At 39.0% G+C, this 27334-nt stretch overlaps 1 long non-coding RNA gene across 2 annotated transcripts in view; it reads left to right on the forward strand.

Annotated features, from left to right (window-relative positions):
• LOC135101309 (uncharacterized) overlaps positions 1–26948 on the forward strand; it is a 74497-nt gene extending 47549 nt beyond the window's left edge. For both annotated transcript variants that reach the window (XR_010269200.1, XR_010269201.1), the window contains one exon: positions 26688–26948. This is a non-coding gene — a long non-coding RNA (uncharacterized LOC135101309). The remainder of the gene's footprint in view (positions 1–26687) is intronic.
• Positions 26949–27334: the final 386 nt, after the last annotated feature.

The following is a 27334-nucleotide window of genomic DNA, read 5'->3' on the forward strand; positions in this document are numbered from 1 at the left end:
ATATATATATATAATGAACCTAGGCATTTAAGTACATGACTTTTACAGCATCACCATTATAATTGTCATTTGACACATCATTAAAAAAAGAGCATTATTTAAGTACATCACCAAAACTGGAAGAGAAGTTTTATCCACTTGAGTATCACAATTCTAGTTTCCTCCCTTCTAGTGGCTGACAGCATCTGCAATAATTAAGATAATGAAAACATGATACAAAAGTTGCATTGTTGTCTTCATTCTTGAATGCACAATACAAGTACTTTATATAAACAGTAAGGTATATACTACAGGGCAAATGGTTTAGTTCTACTGAAGTCAATGGTAATAAATAAATTAAATAAATGATGGCCCACTAAGTTTCCAAATAGGGATGACCAGCCCCTTTCTCCAGGCACAAGCACATTGAAGCAATGTAACCGTCATAACACACTCATAGCATCTCTAATAAAATTAGTAATCAAACAAATAAATTTTTTTTTTGTGAGGTAAAATGAAATGGTAAATAAGACACTGTAATACATGTGACTTCCTGGAAGCTTATTTTTCACTTAACAAAAACCCGATATAAGTGTTCCAAGATTTCTTAAAAGAAAATAATAATGATTAATCTCCATACTGATAAAACAATGTTTTCATAAGTAATAAACATTACCTGGTGGGATTTAGCTCCTCCAGTCTACATCAGCAATACCACTAATCAGGGACAGGATCTCCAGATGGACTTCAGAGTGCCTTTTGCAATGTTTTTTTTTCACTTCTATCTTGCTCCCGCATTTGGGATTGATACCAACAAAACATCTGTAGTGATGGAGGGTAATGTACTATTTTGTACACATTGTAAATAATGTAAATTTTGTCTATATCCTTAAAAATTGCAATTCTAATGTGCAAGCTGTAACTATGTACCACAGAGCTACATGAATCTCAGCTTAGTAATTTTAGCAAAAGAAAAGCAATATGTCTTGACTGTTAACACTGGAGGTTTTCTGGACATATTTATCCATGTGTTTATATATATATATATATATATATATATATATATATATATATATATATATATATATATATATATATATATATATATATATATATATATATATATATATATATATATATATATATATATATATATATATATGATACTGATAGTGTCTGGCATGGAGGCGTACATTCCTCACTCTTTTTCTCATCCTAAACCTTCTAAACCTTGGTTTAACACAGCTTGTTCTTGTGCTATACATGATAGAGAGGTGGCCCACAAAAGGTACTTAAGCCTTCCATCACCAGAATCTCATGCACTTTATATTTCTGCCCGGAACCATGCCAAGTCTGTTCTCCAACTAGCCAAAAACTCCTTCATTAACAGAAAATGTCAAAACCTTTCAAGATCTAACTCTTCTCATGACTTCTGGCATCTAGCCAAAAATATCTCCAATAACTTTGCTTCTTCTTCTTTCCCTCCTCTATTTCAACCAGATGGCACCACTGTTATCACATCTATTTCTAAAGCTGAACTCTTTGCTCAAATCTTTGCTAAAAACTCTCCCTTGGACGATTCTGGGCTTGTTCCTCCCTCTCCTCCACCCTCTGACTACTTCATGCCACCTATTAAAATTCTTCACAATGATGTTTTCCATGCCCTCTCAGGCCTAAACCCTCGAATAGCTTATGGACCTGATGGGGTTCCTCCTATTGTTCTCTGAAATTGTGCCTCCGTGCTTGCACCTTGCCAAGTCAAACTCTTTCAGCTCTGTCTGTCAACATCTACCTTTCCTTCTTGCTGGAAGTTTGCCTACATTCAACCTGTTCTTAAAAAGGGTGACCGTTCTAATCCCTCAAACTACCGTCCTATTGCTTTAATTTCTTGCCTATCTAAAGTTTTTTAATCTATCCTGAACAGGAAGATTCTTAAACATCTGTCACTTCACAACCTTCTATCTGATTGCCAGTATGGGTTCCGTCAAGACCGCTCTACTGGTGATCTTCTGGCTTTCCTTACTGAGTGTTGGTCATCCTCTTTTAGAGATTTTGGTGAAAATTTTGCTGTTGCCTTGGACATATCAAAAGCTTTTGATAGAGTCTGGCACAAAGCTTTGATTTCCAAACTACCCTCCTACGGTTTCTATCCTTCTCTCTGTAACTTCATCTCAAGTTTCCTTTCTGACCGTTCTATTGCTGCTGTGGTAGACAGTCACTGTTCTTCTCCTAAATCTATTAACAGTGGTGTTCCTCAGGATTCTGTCCTCTCACCCACTCTCTTCTCATTATTCATTAATGATCTTCTAAACCAAACTTCTTGTCCTATCCACTCCTATGCTGATGATACCACCCTGCACTTTTCCACGTCTTTTCATAGATGTCCAACCCTTCAGGAGGTAAACATTTCATGCAGGGAAGCCACAGAATGCTTGACTTCTGATCTTTCTAAAATTTTTGATTGGGGCAGAGCAAACTTGGTATTGTTCAATGCCTCAAAAACTCAATTCCTCCATGTATCAACTTGACACAACCTTCCAGACAACTATCCCCTCTTCTTCAATGACACTCAACTGTCCCCCTCTTCTTCACTGAACATCCTTGGTCTGTCCTTTACTTATAATCTGAACTGGAAACTTCACATCTCATCTCTAGCTAAAACAGCTTCTATGAAGTTAGGCGTTCTGAGATGTCTCTGCCAGTTTTTCTCACCCCCCCAGCTGCTAACTCTGTACAAGGGCTTTATCTGTCCATGTATGGAGTATGCTTCACATGTCTGTGGGAGTTCCACTCATACTGCTCTTCTAGACAGGGTGGAATCAAAAGCTTTTTGTCTCATCAACTCCTCTCCTCTAACTGACTGTCTTCAGCCTCTCTCTCTCACTGCCGCAATGTTGCATATCTAGCTGTCTTGTACCACTATTTTCATGCTAACTGCTCTTTTGATCTTGCTAACTGCATGCCTCCCCTCCTCCCATGGCCTCGCTACACAAGACTTTCTTCTTTCTCTCATCCCTATTCTGTCCACCTCTCTAATGCAAGAGTTAACCAGTATTCTCAATCATTCATCCCTTTTTCTGGTAAACTCTGGAACTCCCTGCCTGCTTCTGTATTTCCACCTTCCTGTGACTTGTATTCCTTCAAGAGGGAGGTTTCAAGACAGTTATTCATCAATTTTTGACCACTGCTTTGATCCTTTTATGGGACTGGCATTTCAGTGGGCATATTTTTTTATTGGATTTTTGTTGCCCTTGGCCAGTGTCCTTCCTACATAAAAAAAAAAAAAAAAAAAAATATGAATTACCTTTGAATGAACTTGAGTGTTGATGCAGAATCCATGGGGTACCTTATACTGAAGTTGTAATAGGAGGCCAACAGCATAGCTAGGCCAGTGGTAAATGTGGCAATATGCTCAGTGACAACAACACCATCAATTGACAGCATTATCTTGTTGTAGTAAACCTTGATTCCCCTGAAAGTATAAAAAATAAATAAATAAATAAAAATAACATAGCCACCTGGTAAGGATTTCATGACTTGTCTCTAGCATCTTCACCCCTTCCTCACCAATCAATGCTTGTGGCAGAACTGCAGTAGATATTTTACCTCTACCTAAAGCCTCTCCCACAAAAGACCAGGTAATAATAATGATAACATATTTTTTATAGACCACAAGATACTTCTCTATCATATTTTTTATAACAAATACCCACACATCCCCTTCCTGTTCATTAAGTATGAAGGAACCAATTAATAACTTTGTCAAAGGTAAAATGATAAGAAAACTACAATTATTTACACTGCTCCTGGTTGCAATATTACACCTCCTTTGGTTTTATATATATATATATATATATATATATATATATATATATATATATATATATATATATATATATATATATATATATATATATATATATATATATATATATATATATATAAATGATAAGCTGGTCCCTTCCAAGTCATAAATGTCATTTCTTGTTGTACTGGATACCTCCTAACTTGGTGACAAGTCATCACAAAGGTCTGAATTTGATGAGTAGATCATTTCAGTTGGCAAGTCCTTAACTGTTTGATATGTGTGATGCCTACTTATGTGTGATTTAAATGTGGTTGTCTTTGAGAACATTTTGGAGCACTGATTAAAGGGGCACTGAATCCTGGTGCCATCATCAATGTGCTGTCTCAAATGCTTTAATAAATTCTTCATTCCATCACAAACTTGTTGGCACAAAAGAGTTTTACACTGTAATTTCAAATGGAGACTTAAGATCAGCAATTTTTCATCACTTTTTGACCTACGTTCTTGGTGGTCTCAGTATATATGAGCCTTTAGCCCTGCATATGATGAAAGTGTCCATTTACAACCCCCAAATGGGCATTTGATAACTCTCTTGTATTAATTTAAATGCAACAGGCAATGATTTACATAATTTTTCACTGACCTTGATACATGATTACAGAGAGGACATGCAAACTCTGAATCCATGACACAAAAGTAATTACTAAAAAATCAGTAGTACTTAGCTGTGCTTGCCCTTCAGGTATTCAGGGATTATTACAACACTTAAGAAACATACTTTTTCTAAGAGTGGTAGTGGACTCATGGAACAAACTGCACTACATTTTCACTCATTCATCAGTCTTCCACTCACCCGTGGCCACCAGCTGGATGTAACAGACTACCACTAGGTAACCAACCTAACAAACTAATGAAACTAACCACCATAACCAAACCAAACCAAATTAGCCTGACCTAACTAACCTAACCTAGCCAAACCAGCATAATTTAACATAAGTATACAATCAAACTAACCAAACTAAGAGTGCAGCTGAGGCCCCATTAGTTAATAATTTAATTTACCACTGACTTCATGCATAAACATAATTTATATTAGGTAGGCAAAAAAATGAGTATACATCATACACAAATAAACACACTTAGTAATGACATGGCTTACAAGCTGAGGTTAACCAACCATTGAATTGTCACTTACATGCGAGAGAGGAGACCAGGAATGTTGTTGGATGCAAGGCCCTTAGGCCTTAGGGTCTTAGGAGGTAGGTAGGAAGAATACTGGCTGGCTATGCTCTTTGTGGTGTTTTTGTTGAGGCTGTATAGTTAAGCCTTAACAACAGCGTCAACATAGCCTCTAGTGTCCCAGGAGTGCAGTAAGCAGATAGTATCAAGCTTGATGAAAGTACAGGCCTGGGTCTCACTCAGTGCAAGATAAAAAAGGTGTAGCTACTGGTCTTGTACTGGTGTTTGGCGGGCACCTCATATTCATAAACATAAAAATTGGTGGTTCAACAGTTGGAAGTCTCGATGTGCTTGTAACTACTCCTATGCTTTTATTATTCTTTTCATCATACTTCCTCAAAATTTCATACTACTAAATGTTTCAACTGAGATAACAAAATATATTTCTTACCTTGCATGTCTCTCCAGATATTCCATCTGCTTACTGAAGTTACTAGGTCAAAGTAACCTTGCGTCACCAAAATATTATATAGAACGTCTGAGCTTTTCATTTCATTATGAATAATTTTCATCATCACCATAGGTAAAAATATTTGTATACGATAAATGCACATCGACATACAAAGGCGCTACATGTTTTCAGTAACAGTGCCATGTGTCGCAATAAACAATACGCATGACCAATAATATAGAAAAAAAAAATTTAAAGCATGTTTTTAAGGCTATTGGTATAACAGCAATGAATAAGTATTACATTTGAAGTATTTCATAAAGAATTATATCGAAGACAACCGCTTAGCAACATTTACAGACACCCTGTTGCTTCGATTTACAGTGCTTATCTGTATTTAATTCTATCTCGATAAAATATTATTTAGATAATATGGAGGCTTATGGTTTCTTGGCACACACTCAATATTGCCTATTATGTAAATGTTAACAAGGACTGAGCCAAGAAATTCAAGACATCACAACCAAAATGCACGTCACATACAACAGTTGGATTAGTAAACTTTGGTTACAATTATTTCCTGTTAGTATTTATGGGAAAAATACTGTAAAAACAAGTTATTTTTTACAGTGTAGTAAGAAAGTTCCCTTAAAGACACCTAATGAGTAAGACTTTTGCACACACACACACACACACACACACACACACACACACACACACACACACACACACACACACACACACACACACACACACACACACACACACACACAAACACGCACACACGCACACACACACACACACACACACACACACACACACACACACACACACACATACAGACACACACACACACACACACACACACACACACACACACACACACACACACACACACACACACACACACACATGGTGTTTGGGGATAAAGAGAAGACCATATCAAATAAAGTTCTAAGAGAAAGAGAAGAATTACAAAGAGCAAAAGAAATCATTGGGAAAATTGTAGAAGAAGGAGATAAAACGGATATACAAATAGAAGAAGTGTACAGGATTGGGAAATATTCAGAAGGGGGAAAACGTCCCATGAAAATAAGACTTAATACCCAAGCGGCAGCCGAATACATCTTGAGAAGAATGAGTTTGTTAAGAAAGATAGAGGGTATGAAGGATATATATATAAGAAGAGAAATGAATGAGGAGGAAAGAAACAAGGTGAAAGAGTTAAAAGAGGAGGCCAAGACAAAAAACGAAGAGAGAACACAGGAACAGGCAGAAAGGTATATATGGAGAGTGATAAACATGAAAATGAGGAAATGGTGGTTAAAGAATGTGGGGCAAGAAGTAAGACAACAAAGAGAGAACACAAAAGAAATGGGTCCACAATAAATAAAATTAAAGTTATGTATACAAACATAGATGGATTAGTGTCCAGCCTAAGGGAACTAAGAGATTATTTACATGAAAAGAAACCAGAAGTGGCATGCATTATGGAAACAACTAACAAGGGAGATTAATGTTGAATTTGAAGAAGAAGGATGTAACACATGGAGAAGAGAATAAGGGAGGAGGAGGAGTGACGATTCTAGTAAGAAAAAACATCTTGATAGAAACAGTGGAATATGGTGAAGGGAGGTCAGAAACATTGAGTGTGGAGATCAAGATCCAAGGACAAGAAAGCAGAAAAATTATTGTTGCATACATGCCTCCAAAGACCAACACTTGGGGGACTGATGATTATAAGCACATGCAAAGCGAGTTCATAAAAAGTATAGATGACATGTTAAAGATAAGAAACAAGGTGTTACTAGTAGGAGATTTTAATAGCAAAGAGATAAACTGGGGGTAGATGGAGGTGACAGGGATTGCCAGTACATGGAGTGAAGAATTTATACAGACTATGATGGTAAACACGATGGATCAATGGGTGAAAGAAAATACTAGGTACAGAGGGGAAGATGAACCATCACTACTAGACTTGGTTTTTACAAAAAAGCCAGAAAATGAACCAAGTATAGAATATTTGTGTCCAGTGGGAAAAAGTGATCATGTGAAGATGGAGATAGAGATCAAAGAAGAAGTGCCAAAATTCAATGAGGAATATAAAAATGAGAGAAAAAATTATGCTAAGGCAGACTTTACAGGGTTAAAGAAATTCTACGGAGAGCTTGATTGGAATAATTTATTAAGAGGTATGGAGGTGTAGAAAAATATGAAGTGTTTTTAAGCAAGTTTAGAGAAGGTGTTGAAAGATATGTGCCAAGATATAAGGTAAAAGAAAATAAGAAAGTGTGGTTTAATGCAAAGTGTGCAGAAGCAAAAAAGAAGAAGGAGAGGGCATGGAAAAAATGAGGAAACAATGGAATGAGATAAATAGAGAAGAATACAGGACAGCTAGAAATGATTATGTTAAAATAAGAAGAGAAGAAGAAAGAAATTTTGAAAGAGATGTAGTTGGAAAGTGTAAAGAAGAACCCAAACTTTTCTATAGATATGTAAATGGAAAAATAAAGCATAGAGATACCATTACAAAGCTGAAGAAAAATGGAGAAATTTATGAAACCACACAAGAGATGGCTGAGATACTGAATAAAAGCTTTAAGTCTGTATTTACAAGAGAAACTGTCTTTGCATCACTGGGAGATGAGGAACAACAGAAAGGAATAGAAAACATACAAGTGGAAAGAAAAGAAATTAAAAGACTACTGGAAGAGCTAGATACTAGGAAGGCGATGGGACCAGACGAAGTAAATGGATGGATATTGAAAGAATGTAGAGAGGAATTGGAAGGTCCAATATGGAAGATAATTAACAGTTCTTTGAAGGAGGGAAAAGTACCAAAGGAATGGAAGAGAGCAAATATAGTACCATTATACAAAGGAGGTAATAAAATGGAACCACTGAATTACAGACCAGTCTCACTCACGAGTATTGTAAGTAAACTCTGTGAAATAGTCATTAAAAACAGATGGATGCAATATGTTGAACAAGAAAATATAATAACAGAAAAACAGTTCGGTTTCAGGAAAGAGAGATCTTGCGTAACAAACTTACTGAGCTTTTATACAAGAGTAATAGATAAACTACAAGAGAGAGATGGTTGGGTTGATGCAGTCTATTTAGATCTGAAAAAAGCTTTTGATACAGTTCCACATAAAAGTCTCATATGGAAACTGGAACATTGAGGACGGCTAAAAGGAAAAATACTTAAGTGGATGAAGGATTATCTCCAAGGTAGGGAAATGAGTACAGTAATCAGAGATAATAAATCAAGTTGGTGCGAAGTAACAAGCGAAGTACCACAAGGGTCTCTGTTGGCACCTATAATGTTTCAGGTCTATATTAATTATATGACGGTGGGTTTAAATAGCTACATTAATATGTTTGCAGATGATGCAAAATTGATGAAAGTAATAAAGAACCAAGAGGATTGTGAGGAACTACAGAGGGATATTGATAGAATTTATGAATGGAGTAAACGATGGAAATTAGAATTCAATATAAAGAAGTGCCATGTAATGGAGATGGGAAGAAGTAAAAGGAGACCTTCATGGGAGTATAAGTTGGGAGGAATCACAATACCAAAGAGCAAAGAAGAGTAATAATTCAAGACACGCTATCACCAGAAAAACACATCAATGGAATATTTGGCTCTACATATAATTTGCTAGCAAATATCAGGGTGGCATTTAATTACCTAGACAAAGAAATGATGAAGAAAATCATAACACACATGATACGCCCCAAACTGGAATACACAGCAGTGGTATGGTCTCCACACAAGAAGAAAGATATAAGGAAATTGGAAAGAATACAAAGAACAGCTATGAAAATGATACCTGAATTGGAAGACCTAAGTTACGAGGAAAGACTGGAAGAAATTGGATTACCAACACTGCAAGAAAGAAGGGAAAGAGGAGACCTGATAACAATATTCAAATTAGTAAATGGCATGGAGAAGAGAGACAGAGATGACCTAGTTGTAAAAGTGGAGGAAGGAGATAGACGTACAAGGGAACATATGAAGAAATTAAAGAAGAGTCATTGTTTGGGAGATATTAAGAAATACAGCTTTCTGCATCGAATGGTTGAAATATGGAATAACTTAAAAGAAGAGGTGGTTGCGGCAAAGAGTGTGCACATGTTTAAGGAGAGATTGGACAAATTCGGGTATGGAGACAGGACTAATTGAGCTTTGGCTCGGACCCTGTACTATACAACTAGGTAAATACAACTAGGTAAATACACACACACACACACACACACACACACACACACACACACACACACAGACACACACACACAGACACACAATATGGCAGCAGCAAGAGCAGAAGCAACAGCAGCCCAGACTTTGTTTCGTTATTGGTGAAGAAACGCTATTTTTTTCTCTTTGTCTTTAGGTTTTAACACGGTCCTCTGATTTTGTGCTTGCCTTGTCGGATGCAGCAGCAGCGGGACCTTTTTCCTTCCTCGTGGCCAGACGACGAAGATTGGCTTTTTCCTTCTCCTCCTGACACACTCACAATTTACTGGTGAGTGACGGGGACGGAGCTGTTTTTGTAGCGCAGTGTATGTCCTTCCATTTTTAGGTTTACATTTAAGTGAAGCCTGTAATGCTTGCCTATGTTATTCCATGTGTGCATGTAAGGTAAGGCTGCTTGACAAAGTGTCTGACTCACTGCAGACACTTGCTTTATGCTGTACTGTAATTTCTCAATGTAAAGGAACAGTGAGTCACAAAAGTACCTATCAATACAATGTGGTAATGAAAAGTAGAATATGAAATAAATAGATAATAAATAAGTGAATAAATAAATAAATAAATAAATAAATAAATGGATGAATTAATGCATACCCTAGAGAACATTTCATACCTACTGAGCCTACCATAGCAAATACACTGATATGCTACAAAAAATGCACACAAGTATATGAAGATGGAAAAAAAAAATGGGGTAAGTTTGTCTTGTGTTGTTATTTCTATGGTTACTGCTCTTCTGAATTTGCCATCAGCTTGCGTCTCTCCTTCCCCACACTGACACTACACAAGACCTTCCACAAGACTTTTACACAAAACTTTATTCCGTTCCCTTTCAGTAGTCCAGGAGTTAAGCAATATCTTCATTCTTTCATCCCCTTCATTGGTAAACTCTGGAATTCTCTGTCTGTTTATTTTCCCCTTCCTGTGACTAGTTGTTTTAAGAGTATTGAGGCACTTCCAGAAACATATTTAGATTTTTTATTATTGACTTTTTTTTCTCTTTTTTTTTGTCTGTATGTATGGAAGTGGCAACTGAAAAGATATTTTTTTGTTTCTCTGTTTGCCATTCGCCAAGAAGATATGAGAGTGTGAGTATTAGTAGTGGCTATATGCAAATGTTAGAGTATCATTTTATACTGACTCTAAATTAAACATGTATTGCATTGTTTACTCCAGTGTTTCAAGTTGAGCCGTCCAATATCTTTTGCATCTAATTGATATTTGTGTTCGGCTATTTGAATTTTTATTTCCAAATGCAGTTCCATGTTTTTAAGAAGCATAAAGGGTTGGAGAAAAATAAAGCTTTCCTGAGTCGTAATAGGTGTTAATGTTAATAACAGTAGTAGTAGTAGTAGTAGTAGTAGTAGTAGTAGTAGTAGTAGTAGTAGTAGTAAAGAGCAGGATTATCAGCTGGAGTGACACCAATTCAGTTTTTCTATTACTTATGTTTTCTTAGTATTATTCCACACCTTGTCAATCCACGCAAGAAAAAAAAAAGAAAAGAAAAAATAAAACGTACATTAAAAAAGTGAGAGGCAAGACCAGCAAGTGAAACACACCCTGCCTTCTCCATAGACTTCACGTGTTTACTGCTGCCCTTCCTGCCTGAAAACTACACAGTCTTACGCTGGAGGCGCTTAATGTGGTGCATTTGTATGAAAGAATTTACCTTTTGCCATTAATGTCTCTCTCTCTCTCTCTCTCTCTCTCTCTCTCTCTCTCTCTCTCTCTCTCTCTCTCTCTCTCTCTCTCTCCTCTCCTCTCCTCTCCTCTCCTCTCCTCTCCTCTCCTCTCCTCTCTCTCTCTCTCTCTCTCTGTGGCGTGCAGCAGTGTGGGTGTCGAGAGCAGAGCAAACAGCCAAATGTACGGCTACGGGCTAGTGTTTGCATGCGCCGCTTGGGGCGTGCAGTTTGTATGTAATAGAGGTAGGCAAGTGGTCGGGTGGGTACAAGGAGGAGGAGGAGTAGGAGCAGGAGGAGAGGGAGGAGGAGGAGGAGGAGGAGGAGGCGGCGGCGTAGCGTAGCGTGGTCTGGATGTCTTGCAGGATTATGTGACGCTCAGAAGCAGCTTCCCTACACTGTAAGCCTCTACTAAAGTGAACCACGTGACGGGGTGCGCTGTCAGGGTGATTGCTTGTATTCTATGTAGCCTGGCTGGGCTGTGGCACTCCCTGCAGGTTACTGGCTCAGGAGGGTGAGGTAATGTCGGATGTTAGTGTGGTACTCTGCTGTGGATAATGAGTTGTGTTTGTAAGGATACAGCGCCTAAAGTTTGTTAAAGTGATGCAGCTTTGTAGAGCATAAATACAATAACATCATCACCACTATAGTCTCTCCCTTTACGCTGTGACGGAATGATGTAGTTATGGCGATGTAGTCTGGGATAATGATGTACACTAGAAAAAAATATATAAAAATCCCAGTAATATCAACAGTTCTATTCTCGTGAAAGGTTCAGTGTTCCTCCATTATTTTGTTTATCTTCAGCATTTCCACTTTATATTCACTTAACTTGACAAGTGTGTTCCATGTGTGTCCCTAGGCGAAAAAAAAAAAAAAAAACGTACCATTTTATACTCCTTTTTCATATCTTGATTTATACAAAACTTTTTTTTTTTTCAACGATATACTCTGTACAACACTATTCTCTTTTTTGTCTGCCTTCTTTTTGTTATTATATGTTTCTAGCTACAAGCAAGTTTCTCCAGAAAAGAAAAGAAAAAAATATCATACTGTTATTATATTCCTTTTTCACATCCTCACACAGAGAACAATTTTTTTTACAATAAATAGGGATAAATTTTAGCTTCACCTCCTCCGTCTTCTTTGAATTTGTCTGTAGAAAGGAAAAAATAAATTTTTTTTCCATATTTTCATTCATATAGACCATTTTTTGTCTTTAATAATGTATAGGATTAAAACATAGCCTCATTTCCTCTATCTCCTTTTTGCCATGATATGTTTTGACCCTACACCCTGGTATGGTCCGCCTGCCCCTCTTTCCCGCCCCCTTCCCCCTGACAGACCCGCGTGTGGCCGTGGAGTGTGGCTCCCCAAATGGTCATCCAGTATTGCTCTTAAAAATTATCCCGTGATGTGTCAACAGAATGGTTGCTTAAAGTGTGTTGCTGGGGTGGGGGGGGGGGATGGGGGGAAGGAGACTGATGTGGCTCTCTGGCCTAGAATCTCTCTCTCTCTCTCTCTCTCTCTCTCTCTCTCTCTCTCTCTCTCTCTCTCTCTCTCTCTCTCTCTCTCTCTCTCTCTCTCTCTCTCTCTCTCTCTCTCTCTCTCTCTCTCTCTCTCTCCAGAGAAATACAAAGGAATGCAACGGAATACCAAACCTTGAGGTATTGACGAGGCTGTTTGGATAATTATTCTACATTAACTATTATTGGGAGATACAGGATAGTACAGAAGGTTCCTCCCCACCAATCCCTCCAGCAGAAGCTGACAAGATACAGGAATTGATACCATGTGGTATAGAAAAACCACATAGAACTTGAGAGAATAGTGAGGGAAAGAGTTGTGGTCTGTCTACTTTTGTTTGTGAGGGAGACTGTAAATGCATGATAGTTGTGTGATGTGGTGTGTGCATAGCGCAGATGAAGGCACAGTTTGGTTGTTGAGGGGTGGTGCAGCATCCTTGCGTTGCACTTTCCAGGGAGGCGGCAGTCAATCAGGCCACAGCTTCGGTCACTGGGTTTGTGTACCTTCCCTTTAGGGGCTGCATACACAGGTTATCCCCTGCAACTTTGACCTCTTGTACTTAAAATCACAAAGTTGATCAATAACAGGAGAATGCAGACGAAGAAAATGAGGATTACATGTGATTACATAGGATAACCAAAACAGAAACACTCCCACAGGTCTTTACACATCGCTTTGGAATTAATTTATATTAACTACCCTTTAGTAAAGTAAGCTAGAGCAGTGTATGACTTCTGCCAAACTGACGCTCCCTCGTGCTTGTGCTGGCGTGGGAAAACCATCGTGCAGTGTGGGGAAAACTGGCTGCATTTTGATTGGAAAGAATTAAATGAGATTCTATTATTATTCCTATACAAAAAACGAGGAGGAGGAGGTGGTGGTGGTGGTGGTAGAGTTCATATTTTTTTTCTCTTCCTTCTCCTTAGGGTGAATTGTAGATTTTTTCACTCTTCTGTGCACGTTTTTTTCCTTATTGCACAAAATATAAAAAAATCAATATTTCCAAAAAGACGGTATTCAAATTTAAGAGAAAGAAAGCTTTTTCACTTGTCTTATTCATTGTGACATAAAATTCTGAGGTAATTTGTGCGCCCAAAGGCAGAGACAGAGGGGTGTTTGAAGTGGACGCTTTTACTAATCCCGTTATTACCCTCTAGTGCAGTGGTTTTCATCTCCTTTCAGGCCACGGGCCGCTAACAAAAACAAAAAGAAAATGTGGACCTTTCAATTTTGGTTTGGGTTGTAATATAGCATCTTTTGTCATCAACTTCACACATTGACATAGTACACCAAACACCATAATAAATGACCACAAATCAAATTACACGCCCATACCTGTAAAAGAGATTGGACAAATAATACAACTAATCAACACTGCAGTTGAGAACCATTTCTCTAGTGTGATTGTCTTATGTGGAAGGATCAAATAATTTAAAAGGACTCTTGAGAACTCTTCAGGATTGAATATAATGCAGGTCTTGCGAGTGATGGTCGTCAGAGGGAAGCATGTGTTCTTTAAAATTTCAGTACTTTTTATTTATTTATTTTTTTCTGTGCGTTGAGTTAGGTATTCATTTACTTTTATGATCAAGTGTCATCTGACTACCACTTAATGCTTCCTTGAACTGCCTTACTACGGTTCTTTTCATGGATAAAAATTCCAAATAACGTGTTTCATTTCATCAGTGGCATGATTTCCCTTTAAAATGAATGCAAAGCAATCAATGTGGCGCGTTCCATATCCATCATTGTGTCACTTTATTATGCATACAAACACTCCTATTAACGTATCACATCCCACCCCTGGTGTGATTCCCCTCACCATGAATACAAAGCAATCCAAACACTACAGTTCAGCCCTGCTCATGAAACACACGCTCTGATACAACTAGGCTTTTCACTTACTTTCAGCCCTTGTTTTCTCTTTAATAGTGAAAACTTTCAGCCCCTGTTTTCTCTTTAATAGTGCTAGAGTTGACTGGCCTCTTCACTCTTTGATCCCTTTCACAGTTAAACTTCGTAATTCTCCCTGATTTTTATTTAACTTCCCAAACTTCTTATGACTTGAACTGATCATATATGCTTACTCACCTGCGTATGACTTGAGTTGCTACAAGAGACGAGCATCAAGACACCTTCCTAACTAAATGAACCAACGTGATTTAACCTTCTTTTCCATCCACTCTTTACCATGCGGAAATTAAGTGGTATTGTAAACTGTAACCAAATTGTTACCCTTATGATCTATTCTAGACTCTAATAAGTGATCTGGAGACTATGATAGTAACACGCTCCCTCCACTGCACACCAGCTGTCCGTAATGTATCATGTCCAGTGGCTGTTAATATAAACTGACGCTCTATTAACCTGTCATCACTAATCAGTAATCATTCACGCACAAGCTCATCCTCGTCACCACAACATCACCATCACCATCATCATCCCCACAGCTTACACTCCACTCCACCATGATTCTGTCCCATACCTCACCCCCGCCACCACTAATCATTCCTAATTAATCCCCCGTCCCTCACCACCACCACCACCACCACCACCACCTCCATTACACCTCACTCTCAACTTCTCCCATTTTCACGAGTTCCTTTCTTCTCTTCCCTCACTCCACCATCTTTCATCCTCCCTCCCTTACGTTCCATCCTTCTTTTTGCCGACATAATGCTTGGAACAGACGCCCCTCCTCTTCCTCCCCCTCCTCCTCCAGTCCCGTAGCATTAGCAGGGCCTTGTCTCCCCTTATAAGCAGGGAGCTGTGGGAAGAACTGGAGGGATGCTTAGTGGAACATGTCGAAATAGCGTTGCCTAGCCACCGCCGAGTATAGGAGTGTATTGAGGGTGTCTTATCTTGGTACAGTGGCGGTGAACGGGAGATGGATCGGTGAGTATGTTCAGGCGCAGATAGAGAAATGTGTTGTTGGTCTGACGAATTGATTAATGAATAGGTATCTGGTTGAACAGGTAGAGTTGTAGATAGATGGCTGGATGGGTAAATGGTTAAATAGATTGACTGGCTGATAAATAGATATATAGACGGACAGATGGATGGATAGATAGATTGATAGATAGATGAATAAATGAATAAGTATTTAATTAGATATAAAAATAAATAGATGGTTAGATAAACAGTTTAGTAAGTAGAAAATAGATTAGGTAAATAGACAGACAGATAGACAGACAGAGAGACTGAATTAACGTGTCATGTTCCGAGATATTGCAAGGAATTGGTTTATAAATGCTACTGTAAAACTCACAAACATTTTTCATATTTTGATTAATAACTACTAATTACTTACATTTCTTACAACTCAAAATTTCTCACTCGCATTCATCTTCAAATCATTCAAAGTTATTAGATGTTACCTTATATCGCTTCAACATATTCATTGATCAACGCAATCATCATGCAAAACACAGACAATATCACATGCACAAACACAACAAATATTCAGTCGGCGTCATTAATGTTCAGTGAGAAAAACACACATGATATCAGCAACACATCAATCACTATAAACATTCTATTTCTTCTTTCTTCTGACTTATTTTATCTTCACTTCTTTCATTTTCCTTATTTTGTTTTCTTTCGCGTTTTCTTTTTTTTTTCCTTTTTTTTTTTTTTTTTTTTTGACTGTACAGTATATATTGTGGTATGGGGATCACCACAAACGCTAATTCTTCAAATTAGATTGATGTAAGTAGTGGCGTTCCTAAGTGTTCAATCTTAGGACCGATCCTCTTCATAATATATACATATCAATGACAGACAAAGGAATCAGAAGTAAACTGTCAAAATTCACAGATACTAAAATTGCTAACAAAACCAACATCAAATTTTGCAAATTGATGTATACACTCTCATTGAATGGTGTGAAACGTAGCTTATAACTTTAATTTTGATAAATGCCACATGTTAAATATAGGAAATGGTAGTCTGCTGGAAAATTATGGAGTAATCCCCCCATCAATAGTTTGGATCCTGAGAAAGATCTGGGAGTTATAGTGACAGCAGATCTTAAACCAAGCAAACACTGCACCGATGTCATTGAAATTGCCAATAAATTAATCGTTTTCATTAAGAAGGTCTTTCACCTTCAAATCTGAAAAAAAAAAAATCTGGCCTTGTACAACTCACTTGTACGTCCTCATCTTTAATACAATGTACAGTTTTGTCATCTTACTACAGAAGAAATATTGAGAAATTAGAAAAAAAGACAATATGAAGTAGAGTAACGAAAATTACTTGAAAGCTTCGCAATTAACCCTACAAGGAACGTCTTAAAGAACGAGATTTGTTCTCCCTATCCAAACTTAGGCTAAAAGGGGATCTGATATTGCTTTGCTAAACTTTTAAGGCTTTCACAAATATGAGACCCGAATTCTTCCTAAGACTCAACATGTCTAATATTACAAGAAACAATAGCAAATAATAGGTGAGCGATTTCAAACAAATGAAGCCAAACATTTTACTTCAATTGACTTCCAGCCTCCGTTGGTCCCCCTACTCTCTCTCCCTTAATCCCTCCCAACGCCGCCCTTCCTCCCACTCGGAAGCTTTCATCCTCCTGATAGGTAGTAAAGTCTGTGTGAAGAAGTGAGTGCTTCACCAGCTTTTTTCAATGACATAATTTGATTGATGCTATGTTGAGAGTGGACGTGAATTACGAATAAAGCAATCCATGGTTCTCTGGGCTGAGTCATTCTCGTGCTGCAGGATGGACAGGTGTAATGGTGTGTTGTTATTGTTGTTGGTGATGGTGGTGGTGCAGCACAGGGGAGGGCTCCAGGAGGCGACTCCAGACACAAGGAATGCCCTCCTCTGTAAAGTTCTCTGATCTCACCTACTGCTATTTGCACTCCACGACATACTCCCACAAGTCAACAATTATCTAATTATCACTGTGGGAATGAATGCTCACATTAAAATCAGCAACAGTTTTTCTTATTGAACTTTTGGTGCTGCATGAACACTGGAGGGGAAATCATTTGTTGAAATATATCTTGTTTACCGTTGGGGTTTCGTGGCGTAGTGACAGTCTTGGGAACCCAGTGTGTGTGGGATGCCAGCGGTCATATCCCATAGAAAATACAATAAATAAATAACGTGATGAAAAATAATTCACATCATAATTTTTAAATATATACTGGCGTGAACATTAGATGGGGAAATAGAGCAACTTTACAAAAAAGATTGGGAAGATGGGGAAATAGACCAACTTTAAAAAAAAGAAAAAGGGCCCTCGTGGCCCAGTGGGCAGAGTGATGCACTTGGATTTTGGCGTGAGAAAAGTGAGGGGCGCGCAGGTTCGAACCCCCCTCTCGGAACTCACAAAAACCTTCAAAGAGCATCCCTCCATCACCATGTGTGCCTCAAACACACAGGTACGATGATGGAGCTGACTGACCCTGACTAACTGACCCTGGCAGCTCAAAAAAAAACAATCTGCCTGACTTACAGATATGTAATCACCAAACTGATTGGCCCTGGGGAGCATGTGAGGTGAGTGAGCAGCATCTCCCTACACTTCCCAATCTCCCAGTTTGACCTTACTCATCCTGGCAACTTCTAAGAGCAATTCTCTGACCCACTGTGACTCTGATCCCTACATCCCTACATCTTACCCTGTCCTGGGTAGGTGAGTGCGTAGCACTTCCCTAACACCAGCCAGACTGACTTTGGCAACTCTAAAACCAACCAACAACCAACCTGACTGACTTACAAATCTTACTCTAATCTGGCAAAAGACCACCAAATTGACTGACCCTGGGGAGTATGGGAGGTGAGTGTGCAGCACCTCCCTACCCTTCCCAGTCTCCCAGTTTGACTTCCACCACCAATCTGACTCATCCTACCAGCTCCAAATCTACCACCACCACCACCCCTCAGATCTTGGCAAGGTGAGTGCGTAGCACTTCCCTGGGTTTGACTGACTGACCCTGGCAACTCCAAAAATAACCAACCTGACAAATGTTACAAATGTAACCTGGGGAGCATGGGAGGTGAGTGTGCAGCACCCCCCTACCCTTCCCAGTCTTCCACCAACCTGACTTGAATTATGACTGGGGAGCAGGGGAGGTGAGTGTGCAGTACCTCCTACTTTCCCCACTCTGACTACTCTACCACCAACCAACTCAGACCATCAAACTGACTGTCTTAGAAGAACAAGAACAGGAAGCAACGCCATCAGAGGAAGAAGAAGAAGCAGCAGCAGCAGCAGCAGCAGCAGCAGCATTACCGCCATCAAAGGAAGAAATCAAGAAAAAGAAGCAGAAAAAAAGAACTACCACCACTGATCTCAGAGGAAGAAGCAGCAGCGTCACCGCCATCAGAGGAAGAAACATATATATGTAAACTACGACTGGTCAAACCTCCGTTGGCGCCAGGCAAAGTTCGACCTGTGATGGGCTGTGTTTAGAAGGGGAAAAAAAAGTTCCATGAAAGGAAACTACGCTAACTCATTTAAGGGACTGACTGTGAAAGGCTGCTGCTTCAGACGTCCACACTTCAACAATGCATGCAAGAATGTCCCTGTATTATTCCTCCTATTCCTTCTTCTTTTTCTTCTCCTGCAGAAGACTGCTACATAATTTTTTTTTTCTCATAGTTTATTCAATGTTATTTATTTATTTATTTTTTTTGCAGTATTTCCACCTTTTCTAAATCCATCCACCCTTTAAATTAAATAAATTTAATAAATTTATGTACACTTGAGCCTTGGACAACTGATTACAAAAGAATTACATGAATATTTGACTTTTTTCTCTAGTCTTAAAACGCCACATCTCAAACACATGATGCGCGGGTTGCGTTTGAGTGTACTGTAATATACCAATATAATACATGAATTTGTAATACTTTAATCACAATTTATATCTTTTCATACTAAGCAGTATGGCAACTTCTTCCTCATGACACTGGTCATGTCATGTACACTTCCATGTACCCAACAATTCTGGGTAACCTTTGAAAAATACCACGCATCCTGGTGTGCACCATGCAACCTGGCTGACTTAACCTACGCCTCTGTAACCTAAGCTGGACACTTTAACAACTATAAATGCATTTTCTCTATCTTAGCTCCTGCAGGGCCGAGGTGGACAGGTGTTTGTCCAGGATGCCTCGTGTTACTTCTCATCGCGTGTTTTATCTGTTGGAGATTACACACTAAATATGCTGCTGCTCCTGCTGCTGCTGCTGGTGCTGCTGTTGCCGTCGCTGATCTTGCTGCTGTTGTTGGTATTGCTGCTTTTTCCTTCCTTCCACAACAACAACAACAACAAAAGGAGCAACCACTACTACTACAACAACTACTACTACTACTACTACTACTACTGCTCCTGCTCTGCTGCTGCTACCGCTGCTGCTGCAACTGCTGTTGCTGCTGCTGCTGCTGCTGCTGCTGCTGCTGTTGTTGTTGCTGCAGCTGCTGCTGCTGCTGCTGCTGCTTAACTTTACAAAAATCATCACTGTCGTTTTTGCCGTCGTGCGTGCGATGCCTCTAATCGTCATCGTCCTCGTTCTCATCATCGTCGTCGTAACAGTAGCATCGCCTGTCAGAGTAAAAAGACAGGCTAAAAGAATACCAGAGGTCACAGAGAACTGGAAGGGGAAAAGCAGCACATTAATTATTACCTGTGGAGAACAAAACAAAATATACTGTATACATGACAGACCAACAGCATTTCTTTAATTAACGTGTGTGTGTGTGTGTGTGTGTGTGTGTATAGCGAGGGAGAGTTACATAAAGTTACATAGAAATACAGGCCACAGCAAACCTTGTGGTTCTCACGAGATGACCTGTCCTAGGGCTACTAAGGTGATAGTAGAAGAAAAGGAAAGCAAAGCAGAAGGCTTTCTCCCCACCCTCCACTCCCTCCGGCATAAGCCATACAGGAAACAAATCTGAAGTAAATACCTTACTGGGTTAGAGAAGGAAAACCCGAAGGAAAATTTATAGGAAAGAATGAAAATAGATGAAATGAGGTGCCCTCATTTCCTGGAAGCAATGAGTTTTAATTTAATCTGTAACAAACAAACACTGTTACCCGCGGATTTGAGGTAAAATATTTATCAAGACGGCGTTTCAAATTCTCTACGGTATTGCAAAAAAAAAAAAAAAAACCCTGCCAGAAATTAAACACATGTATGGCGCTCCCTTTGACTGCGGTTCAAGGTGGAGGCGGGGACGTGCTAGTGGTGGTAGTGGTGGTGATGGTGGTGGCAGGGGCGGTGGTTGTGGCTGGTAAGTTTAATTTCGTTTTCATTTCTATATATAATAAGTTTTTTTTTTTCTTTTCTCTCTCTCTCTCTCTCTCTCTCTCTCTCTCTCTCTCTCTCTCTCTCTCTCTCTCTCTCTCTCTCTCTCTCTCTCTCTCTCTCTCTCTCTCAGGAGTTCCTTGATGAATTGCCATGTTCCCATGACTCTCTACCACTATTTATTGGTCTTTCATCTTTTTATATCCTGCATGAGTCTGCTCCCGGGAATTAGGTATGGTAGTTGTACGGTGATAAATGATATTTCAGTGCGAGCTCTCCAATATCTTCCTATATTTATGAAAGCTTTCGTTACTGTGGAGTGTGGCTTGAATATTATTATTGTTTTTTTATATAAATATTTTTCGTTATATTTGTCCAGCACATTTTTGTTTATGCGCAAAGAAAGTAAGTGATCATTTAAATCCCGAACTTTAATTTCATTTGCATAAAGAAGTTTAAATTAGAGAGTGAAATGAAGGACTCCTTAACGTGTGGGAAGTGCCTGCCAACCTACTATGGAGGGTGTGCTGCGCAAATCATGATTGTATACGAGTAGGAGTGTGATGTAACCTGTTCACACTGATGCCACTTACAGACAAGCCTTCAAGTACCTTGGTATTTCGTAGTTGTGGTTTAAATAATGTTTTGACTTGTTTAGGTAATCATCAGAGAGAGAGAGAGAGAGTGGACAGGTAGGCAGGAAGGCAGATGGTCAAACAAACAGGCAGGGAGGCAAGCAAGCAAGCAAGCAAGCAAGGAGGCAGACAGACTAACAGGTGGGGAAAGAGGTGGATGGACATACAAAAAAGAAAAAGAAAGCAGGCAGACAGACAGGGTGACAGGCAAATAGTCAGCCTAACTTGAAGAGGATAGGCAGGCAAAGAAGCAGGCAGACAGGCAGGCAGGCAAAAACAGAAGGCAAGCAAGCAGACAGAGAAACAGACAAATAGACAGAGGGACGATGGATGTGCGGGCAGACACAGACATGGACAAAGTAGTTTTAAATAGCGGCAGAAACTGGTATATTTCATTCTAAAGAATATATTTGCACAATTTTTTTTTAAAGCACTTTAATAAATATTTTACTGTGCCCTGCAGTGAGTACTTAACCAAAAGCCCAGCTGAATTAGTCAGTGGGATATTAATACAGCATAATGTTTGCATAATATAAACTTATGCCTCTTCCGTTACTCATATATTCTTTCGTGATAACAATTACTGTAAGCGAAGAAAATGCATACATAGTGACCTAACTATATTTTTTTCTCTCATTACCTCGTATTTACGGTATGCCATTTTCAGGCACAATACGTAGTTGTCATTGATTTTCTAAAACTACTAGATATACCAGAAGACAGACCTTCTGACCTATACTCGTAAATATTGTTCCACTCGCGATGTTACACCACACACACACACACACACACACACACACACACACACACACACACACACACACACACACACACACACACACACACACACACACACGCAACATTAATACAAATAGATGTGCTGCAACAAAGCAACAGAGATAGGGATGCTCTTTCTTACAGAACATTATAGTGAACATGTGAGGCAGAGATAAACGGACAGATGCAGACAGACAGATTGATTTAAAACAGTAACATGTACTTGCTATAAGCAATTCTTAGTGACCATTAATTTTCTGTTCATTCCCATTCATTCAAGCATTTCAGTGTTGAGACGCAAAGGTAGTGTAAGTGTTGAGGCAGCAGTGGTAGTGTCCCCTTCACCTTGCAGCGAGGCAGGAAGAGGAGGCAAGGGACACCAGCAGTGACTGGCCTGAAGGCGCCTTGCATACAAACTCTCCCGCGACACTCCCTAGATTGCCTTCATCCGTCAGTCACAACATGACTTGTGCTCCTCCTCTTCAGTCTCACTTAACTACCACCTTCATATTCTAGACACACTTTACTTTCCCTCCTGGCTTCAACTCAAGATTTTCCAAGATCAGTTGAATTGCTTGTGTTCTCGGATTGATGCTAACAGCGCTAATCCGCACATGGCTTAGCAGTGTATCCTATGGACTGTCGGCTTTTCTCTCATCCTGGTACACGCGGCGATGGTACCAAGGGAATCATTGCCTTGGCGGAGTGTTAGGGAGGGTGAGGCGAGGCATGGCGGGGTATCTCTTGACTGGAAACCTTAAGTAGGGTAATCGAAGCGAAGTCGAACTGGACGGTTTGCAATAAAATTATTGTTGCTATTCAAGCTGAAGGAGGATTGTTTGGATGTTACTTCTTAGAAAATAGCTTTACTTACTGAAATATAGTAAAGATGGGTAAAAGAGAGAAGGTGAATTCTACTTGGGAGTGAGATATGGTTTGCGAGAGAGAGAGAGAGAGAGAGAGAGAGAGAGAGAGAGAGAGAGAGAGAGAGAGAGAGAGAGAGAGAGAGAGAGTCCTTACAGTGAAAGCTTTAAGTTCAGTGAAATAGCGTCACTATTCTTCATTGACACTCTTAAGCTGCAGACGCTAGAAAGAAATCAGCCCAGAAGACATGATATAGAAAAGCAGATTCAACTGTTTCCATATTTTCTCTTGAATATAAAGAACAGATTGACAATAACGAAACGATTTACTCGTAAGAGGCTTTGCTTGGGATGAGAGGAGGTTAGGGAGTCCTGTTCTGGAGTGAAGCCGTAAACACTGGTGATGTAGAACTGAAATAAAAATTTGTCTTATCGTTCTCTCGTCAACAGCATTCAGTAACGTTCCTTTATAAACTTAATGAAATCCCACTCTTTTCGTAATACTAAGTTGGATAAACAGAAGCATAAAGTAGAACCATTCATCTAAATATTTCAAATAAAAGTGAAGTCTCATACATATTAGTCTAAGTGGACCCAAGTTGAAAGTAACTGATCTGTATGACTGTATAAAGAACTTTTCAGCCAATGAATGTGCAGTATCTCCGAAAACTATCTTTAAGGTGTGGTGCGAACTGTGGCATAATGAACATAAGAAACCCGCTGCCCGATCACGTGTCGCGTCGGTAAGGTTGGTATGCATGGCTTGACTTGATGCTGAGATGCCTCTCTATTTGTTAGGTCATATGTAATATACAGCAACCATCGTTAGTGTGCAGGGCTACCAATTGTCACTGGCGTTACCACCAAACGTGTCAAATAATATCGTCCATTATGTCAGAATGTAGAGCTCTTTAAAATAAAGATAATTTGGTACCTACTGTACTATATCCACTTGGAGAGAGAAAGGGACAGATACCGTCAAAACATCCATCCCACCACACTCTCAGCTCCAGTTAATGCTCTGCCACCTCGAGCAGCAGCCACGCAGATTTACAGATTGCTGGGAAAAAAAAAAAGAAAAGGTAATTGTGGTAGCTATACCTTTGTTGTTCCTTCTATAGTGCACAGCCGCGTGTAGTGACTGTAGTCTCCTGAGTGCCCTAAAGAGGATCCTACCTATAAATAATTTGGTAAATCTGACGGACACAGTCAAGCAGCTTTTCTCGGATACTGTGTGTTTGTGTGTGTATGTGTGTGCGTGTGCGTGTGCGTGTGTGTGTGTGTGTGTGTGTCTGTGTATCTGTCTGTCGGTGAGTCATTCCATGTGCTGATGGCACCTTCATTAACAACCAAAGGCTCATTGACAAAATATTATTGCAGAGAAGCAGATCAACATAAAAATGCTCACACAATCTGATGGGGCCGAATCTTACGACCACAGAATACCTCGAACCTGCTATTCTTTATATTGTTAGTTCTGGAGAGAGAGAGAGAGAGAGAGAGAGAGAGAGAGAGAGAGAGAGAGAGAGAGAGAGAGACGAAGCTGATTTGATAGATCAATTAATACGATTATGAGCATCGGATCCCATGAAGGGCGACTAGAGGGCCAGGAGATGGTAAGGTACTCACGCAAGCCCTTAGGTAGAGGAAGTACTGGAGGCTTGGAATAAACTCTATGAAACCAGATGTACTGGAGTTTTCATTACAACTGTTTGTTATTATTATTGTTGTTATTATTATTATTATTATTATTATTATTATTATTATTATTATTATTATTATTGTTATTATTATTATTATTATTATTATTATTATTATTATTATTATTATTATTATTATTATAGCAGGCCTTAACAGTCAAGGCATGTAATGGTCATTCCTATGCAGAGATAAATGATGGGAGAGAGAGAGAGAGAGAGAGAGAGAGAGAGAGAGAGAGAGAGAGAGAGAGAGAAGCGTAAATGAAAGTATATTTGCATAAAAAAGTTGATAAGCGGCCTAAATATTCTGAGAGCTCGCGAGTTTCAAGTGTGAGTAGTGAATAAAAAGGCTCGTCAGCTTGGTGTTCATTAGCATGCCTTCATCAGACGTGTGGTTACTTGTGTGTTCAGACGACGGGAGATTGAATTACACGTCGTTAATGCTTTTAATGAGGATATTTATTTATATATTTGTTTATTAGCTGGTCATCTTCAGCCTAACATCTGGAGCTTCATTACATTATGTTTCAGGAAAAATATGAGTAAATCATGTGAGTCTTGCTGTGGTAGGAAAGACGGCGGGACCTTATCAAAAGAGCGTCTGACACTGGGTTGGTAAGCGACGGGACAAAAAAAAATAGGATGCGTTTGCTAATGCGTATATAGGAATATTATTGCCAGCGAAACACTACCTTGGCTTTGCAGTGAGGCTTTTGTATTCAGATGACCGCGGGAGCTTAAATATGTAGACACAACTATACTAGGCAGGTCCAGTGAAATGTATCACACTAAATGTATTGCTTCATCCAGACGAATTAGCAGCACAAACATGAAGTAGGGTGGATCTCACAGGTGTTTGCTTTTGTTGAGATCCTTACCAAGAAGCGGTGACATCCAGAACCAACAGCAACTACGATATTTTTGTGGTCTCTGGAGCCTTTGTTGTTGTTGTTGTTTTGTTGTATAAGAGGTTATAGGGAACATCCTATGTCCTCGCAGTAACCACACGAAAAGGCAGGTATCTAACTAGGAGTGGTCAGAGAGTTGTTGTTATTATCAGAAACACAAACGGAGGAAAGTGGATGTGTTGTATTACTGAGCAACAGTTAAGAAAGAAGAATAGATGAGTTAGGCCATCTTGGCGGAGATACTCAAAAGGGACTTTCATGTTTTGTGCCGTGAATACTTTTTATGGTTAGACTGAAGTGGTACTTATTATTTTCTAAGTATATCCTTGCTGTTGTTTTTTTAGGTTTTATTTTGTTGCAGCTGTTGTGCATATTTAACATTCTCAGCGTTTCAAGTGTGTTCTGTTTTCAGTGTTGTTTTTCATGTATCCATGTGTTCTTCCTTGGAGGAATTTGACACGTTTTATTTATGACATTTCGTGTTTTTCTTCAGTATTTATTCTTTCCTTTTTTTGTTCATGTGTATGTTGTAACTCATGCAGTAAAGGATTTGTGGTGGTTCTGTTTATGATGCTTCATTTTTAGCTCTTTTTTTTAAATAGTCAAGCTGCATCACTTTCTTATGTGGATGTTTTGGTATTTTCAGGGAAGGATGGCAGGTGGTGCCACGGTGAACACTTCCAACACGTGCAGGAGGAAAGTGCGTACCTGCTTCATTACATCATGTGCACTCTGTTTTGGAAATCGCTGTTAAACTTTTTTTTTCTATGTCAGCCGAAACTTGTCACTGTTGCCTGCCTTTCTCCTGTCTGCTTCCCACGAATCTTTGAAGGAAAGAAAGGATGTGCTTCCATGGTATCGTGTCAGTAGTATTATCCATTGAAGGATTAGTTTAAACCTTTTTCCAGAGCGTTGTTTTTGTCTCCCATTTTTCTGCCTCCCTAGGATATATATATATATATATATATATATATATATATATATATATATATATATATATATATATATATATATATATATATATATATATATATATATATTTTATTTTTTATTTTATTTTTTTTTTATGTAGGAAGGATACTGGCCAAGGGCAACAAAAATCTAATAAAAAAAAATGCCCACTGAAATGCCAGTCCCATAAAAAAGTCAAAGCAGTGGTCAAAAATTGCTGGATAAGTGTCTTGAAACCTCCCTCTTGAAGGAATTCAAGTCATAGGAAGGTGGAAATACAGAAGCAGGCAAGGAGTTCCAGAGTTTACCAGAGAAAGGGATGAATGATTGAGAATACTGGTT

The sequence above is a fragment of the Scylla paramamosain genome, chromosome 6 (genome assembly GCF_035594125.1).
Source record: "Scylla paramamosain isolate STU-SP2022 chromosome 6, ASM3559412v1, whole genome shotgun sequence".
Lineage (NCBI taxonomy): Eukaryota > Metazoa > Arthropoda > Malacostraca > Decapoda > Portunidae > Scylla > Scylla paramamosain.